At 36.8% G+C, this 5844-nt stretch overlaps 1 pseudogene; it reads left to right on the top strand.

The window, feature by feature from the left end:
• The first annotated feature begins 3112 nt into the window (after nt 1-3112).
• LOC131693981 (thioredoxin-like protein 1) lies at nt 3113-4266 on the top strand (annotated as a pseudogene).
• Nucleotides 4267-5844: the final 1578 nt, after the last annotated feature.

Below are 5844 nucleotides of genomic sequence, written 5' to 3'. Positions count from 1 at the left end.
ACTAGGACGAAAATATTAACAATGATGACGCGAACGAAGCAGCGATGACGTTTTCTAGTATTCTTAACTACCTTATCGACCGCCATGTACCAAAACGAACAATTAGTACACCGAATGAACACCCTCCCTGGCAATCAACCGTCCTTAGACGTTTAAAATCTGCCAAACGAGCTGCATTTAAAAAATTCTCGAAGCATAAGACACTTGCATTACGAAATCACTACTTTCAACTCAACCACGAATACAAACAACAAAGCAGACGCACCTTTTTTAGACACCAGCGAAACGTCGAGCGTCAACTGAAATCCAAGCCCAAGTCGTTCTGGAAGTATGTTAACGAGCAGCGAAAGGAATCCGGTTTTCCATCTTGTATGTCGTTTAATGGAGTTTTAGGCACCGACACTAAGGAAATTTGCCAACTGTTCTCCGACAAATTTTCAAGCGTTTTTTCCAACGAGCGCTTGCCACCACAACAAGTCGCTGCCGCCGCTAATTTAACTCCTTCTCTAGGACGAACCATCAACCGGATTTGTGTCGATGATGCTGCCATTCTTGCAGCAAATGCCAAACTGAAAGCATCCTGTTCCCCGGGTCCAGATGGTGTTCCCTCGATTTTTGTCAAAAAGTGCATCAGCGGGCTTCTTGAACCACTTCGGCGAGTCTTCGAGCTATCTCTCACTACTGGTACATTCCCTTCCTGCTGGAAAGCAGCGCACATGTTTCCAGTTCATAAAAAAGGAAACAAATCGAACATTGACAGTAATTGCACCCTGGCATGTCCACATCAATCACGTCTGCATTGTGTAACGGTCGTTCGCGTATTTTTGACTCCCTACTCTGCTCATTGGGACCCCTCTTTCCATCAGGCCTGTCCAGTATTGAGCGAATAAAGTTCGTGAGCTCATTTTGCATTCTTACTGACGTGGCATCCGGTGTCTTGCTTCTCGCCACTCTCATCGACTAATGCTTGAGGCAATAACCATTTCATCCCGATCGAACTTCCTTTTGAAATAGTCCTCGCCAAATATGGTGGTATTTTGTGAAGGGTACTCACGATGCCTTCGGGAATCGTTGCGAAAAAGTTTCCCTAAAAACTGATATTTGGCATCCAATTCCCACTTCCGCTATTCTACCTCGAATCATCAATTAGTACTCTACCTCATCGTTTGTCAGGTGGTAAGCTTCGGGAAATTTGTTCGTCATTATGAGCAAGTTATTATATCATAATATCACAAAATACCCGAAAACTTTCACAACACTCAAGTATCCGAACTGTAGTATATATTTGAAAAATTGGCTATCAGAGAACTATGTAAAGATATATGTAGAGAGAAGTATCTTCCTAAATAAAGATCATAAACAAAAACTTGAACCTTATCATTTACATCAGAGAAAACCTACTCAAGAAAATAGATTGATCGAAGCAAGCTTTGAAGAGAAGTGACGTGTTTTTACTTCTTTGCTGCCTATTAATTTTTTCTTCATTTTAGAGTGAAGAAAATTAATAGTACTTCGGAAGAAGGAATTGCGGTTCCCGAAGAAGAATAAGAGGAAGTGAAGAACGAAAGGAGAGAATACCCGAATTTTTCTCCTTGAAGAAAGGAAGTCAGACAGTTTCAAGACCAGACAAGCAGTATTCGAAGTTTGAAGAAGAAGCATTCTAGGAAAAGAAAAGGATAAGTATTATTTTGCTATTTTTTATTTCTATTGATAGCGTTTTTTTAAATTTTGTGTTGTGTTTAAAATTATTCCGATCCATTAAATATTTTTCACATGGACGGTGACCCGAGTGATCCTCTTGAGCTTATTGATTCTCAAGATGATTTACCTAATGGTCAAAATTTAGAACCAGGTATAAAAAATATCCTCTATCAGCTAAAGGTCCATTTTCGGTATATTTCAGGAAAAAGGAGACACCTATAAATGTTCTCCTTATTTCTGCTGAAATTTATAAAAAAAATTAAATCAGTAAAAGAAATAAAAAAAATCTCTTTAAGCAAATTAAGAATTATTTTTTCTGATTGTGATGAGGCAAATTTATTAGTCACATCAAAACTTTTTATACCGTGTTTATATTCCATGCGATCTCGTTGCGATTGATGGAGTAATTTTTGATGAAACTATTGATTGTAATGATATCATTAATTTTGGTTCAGGAGAGCTTAAAAACAAAAAAAATTTCTTCTGTTCAAATATTACATAGCGAACGTCTATATAAAAAAGCAAACGATGATACACTGATAATATAACTTCGTAAATATAATGAAATCGATCATGCAATGCACGAATTCATTCGTTGTTTTCTGCAACGAAGTACTTTCGTGCATTGTAACTAGTAGGTTTCGTTCATTTCATGAAAAAGAATGGCCGCTTGGTGAACGAAGGCTTTCGTAAATTTTACACGTTTAATGTATACCGCACGAATGTAATCGTTGATAACGACACTAATTTTCGTGAATGAAACGAAATATTTCGTTTATTTTAATAAAAGTTTGTGTATAATACGAACGATTTCATTACTCACACGAATTTATTTCGTTCATCTTAGGAATGTTTTCGTATTCATTATTTTTGCAATCGATATTTTAGGATCTATGTTTGACAACGATTTTTTAACTAACTAAAAGAATCGATCTGGCAAAATCGATTTTATTTCAACCTGCTCACCTGTATTGAGGACTAGAAAGATTGTGGTGTGATGAAGTGGACGCTTGATGAACACAAGTTTTAGTAAATTTTACTTATCTAGTGTACATGGCACGAATGAAACGAAATGATTCGTTTGTTTCAATAAATGTTTGCGTATATTACGAACGACTTCGTTGGTCGCACGAATACATTTCGTTTATTTTAAAAAAGTTTTCGTATTTGTTAGCATCTTATTGTTTTCATTCGATCTTTTGGGATCGATGTTTGACAACTTCGATTTTTTTAATTTAAAACAATCGATGTGGCCAAATCGATTTTACTGTGGTGTGAAGAAATGGCCGCTTGATGAACGAAAGTTTTCGTAAATTTTACTTATTTAGTGTACATTGCACGAACGTTGTCGTTAAAAACGACATTATTTTTCGTGAATCAAACGAAATGATTTGCTTATTTTAATAAACATTTGTGTATATTACGAACAATCTCGTTGGTCGCACGAATTCATTTCGTTGATCTAAGAGAAGTTTTCGTAATCATCTTTCATCGTTCATCTCTCGTCATTCTCGATTAGTTAAATTTTGTGAGGAGTAAAGTGCATAACGTTAAAAGTTAATTAAGTAGTTAATTTCTCCGGGTAAAATAGTGGCCCTGTAACTAGAATCTTCATCAAACCGCATCTAGCAGCGCAAGAAACCATACAGCATGGCTGTTAAAGCAATCACCGATGAAGCTCACTTCCAAACCGAACTAGCCGCAGCAGGAGGAAAATTGGTCGTTGTGGATTTTACCGCAGCTTGGTGTGGATAGTGCCGAAACATATCGCATTTGTTCGATCAGCTTCCGGCGAAATATCCAAAGGCTGTGTTTCTCAAGGTGGACGTCGACAGATGTACCGAAACGGCGCCATCCCAGGGCATGTCGACCATGCCAATGTTTATTTTCTACCGAGCCAGAACAAAGATTGACAGGATGCATGGTGCAGACATTAATGGACTTGAAGCCAAAATACAGAAACATTACGTCGCCAGCTTGTATGAATCTGGAGAAGATTACGGTCATGGAATGTTGGACTTGAACACCTTCATCCAGAAGAACCAGTGCGAATGTTTGAACGAATCGAACGACCACCCGATGGTGTATGCGCTCAGTTCCAGCGGTGGTCATCTGGTGTCCGATTGTGACGAACAGTTGATCATTTCGATTACGTTCAATCAGCTGGTCAAAATCAGTGCCATCAAGTTCAAAGCACCGCCTTCTCACGGTCCGAAAAAATGGTGAGAATCTTTATCAATCAACCAAGCACCATCGATTTCGATATGGCCGAATCGCAAGTTTCGGTGCAGGATCTGGTACTGGGGCAGAACGATCTTGTGCCGGGATCGCCGATTCCGTTGCACTTCGTTAAATTTCAGAACGTGCAGAATATGCAGCTGTTCGTGAAGGATAACCATTCTGGTGACGAGACGACCATTATCGATCATTTGGCCTTCATCGGGTCACCGATTCCAACGACTAAGATGGATGACTTCCAGCGGGTGACTGGGAAGAAGGGTGAAAGCCACTAGATTGTTTGAGCCGCCGGGAGAAGGATGGTTAGAAGGCGGTGGATACGTGCGGTGACGAATATGTTTGATCTCATATTTAAAAGGTTAAAGATAGTGATGCGCGTGAACTTGTTCTTTTTATAAATTGTTCAATAAAATAATGAGCAGGAAAAAATGGCATATTATTTTGATATTGCTCCGGCTGAGAAAAACTCAATCTTATTCATACAAAACCTACGAGCAGTTCGCGATGGCTCAGCTGAATCCGTACAGCTCCGGATTCTGGATCAACTGGAAATCTTCCTGAAACCGGCGGGCACGGATACGGCTACTAAATAGTCAGACTGAGACCGTCGTGATGAATTGTTGACGTATTCTACCTCTATTGAAACTTTTTTGACGTTGACGGTTTGACGAATAGTATTTGTAAATATTACAAAGATGTTCGTATATAGCAGCGAACAATTCGTTTGTCGAATGAAGCTGTTTCGTAATAAGCCAACGAAAGTCGTTTCGTGGTATTCACGAAAAATTCGTAATAAAAAAATAAAAATGTTTCAATAGAACTACGAACGATTTATCATATGTACGAAAAAAATCGTATATTTTATGAAAATTGTTTGTACGGAACAAATTCCTGGCGATTTACGAATATATTCTATCAGTGTATTAATCAAATATTTATTTCTTCTAATGCAGTGCGTGTCACTTTTGAAGGTTCTGCCCTCCCTGACTTCCTGTATGTGAATAATGTAATTTTTAATGTTCGAATTTTCACTCCTAAAGTGATGCATTGCGAACGTTGTCAACTTTTTGGACACACTGAAAAATTTTGCTCTAACAAAATTAAATGTGGTGACCATAGTACAGTTTCATGTAAGAAAATCACAGAAAATTGTATTAATTGTCACGGTAAACATTCTAAACTAAATGAATGTTCTTCATATAAAGATTGCAAAACTAAACTTTACCAAAAAAAATTAAATAGAAGTAAATATTCTATGCTGAATTATTGAAATCTTCTACATTAATAATTACAACTAAAAATTCATTCGATATTCTTGATGATACTGACGATTTAACTGTTCCTTCTGACTTTCAACCTTATCGTCCTCCAATTAAAAGAAGAAGAAGTAATTTACGATATAAAACAAAAGAAAATTCTGAAACCTTGAGACCTAACTTTAATAATCGGAATGAATTTCCTTCACTCAAACCAACTTCTGAAATTCCACGTTTTCAAACAAATTAATACAAAAGAAAAATCTATTGATTCATCACACAACCCTTCAAAATCTATTATTAGTGAAATTATTGTAAGCATTTATAATTTTTTAGGTTTAAGTGACTTTTGGAAAAACTTAATTATAAAAGTTGTTCCCTTTATAACATCTCTTCTTAGTAAAATTAATTCATTTATGCCGCTCCTTGTTCAACTATTTTCAAACGTTTAATGGCTGGCAACTTATCAAAAAATAATTTGAAATTTCTTCAATGGAATGGTAGAAGCATCTTACCAGAGATTGATAGACTGAAAGCATTAATTATAAATAATAATATAGATATATTTTGTATCTGTGAAACTTGGTTAAACGAATCGAATTTTTCTCGTATTCCTAGTTTCAGTATTTCAAGACCGGAATGATTCATA

Source organism: Topomyia yanbarensis, chromosome 1 (genome assembly GCF_030247195.1).
Source record: "Topomyia yanbarensis strain Yona2022 chromosome 1, ASM3024719v1, whole genome shotgun sequence".
Classification (NCBI taxonomy): domain Eukaryota; kingdom Metazoa; phylum Arthropoda; class Insecta; order Diptera; family Culicidae; genus Topomyia; species Topomyia yanbarensis.
Note: the sequence above shows the minus strand (reverse complement) of the source record. Positions and strands in the feature narration are given on the sequence as shown.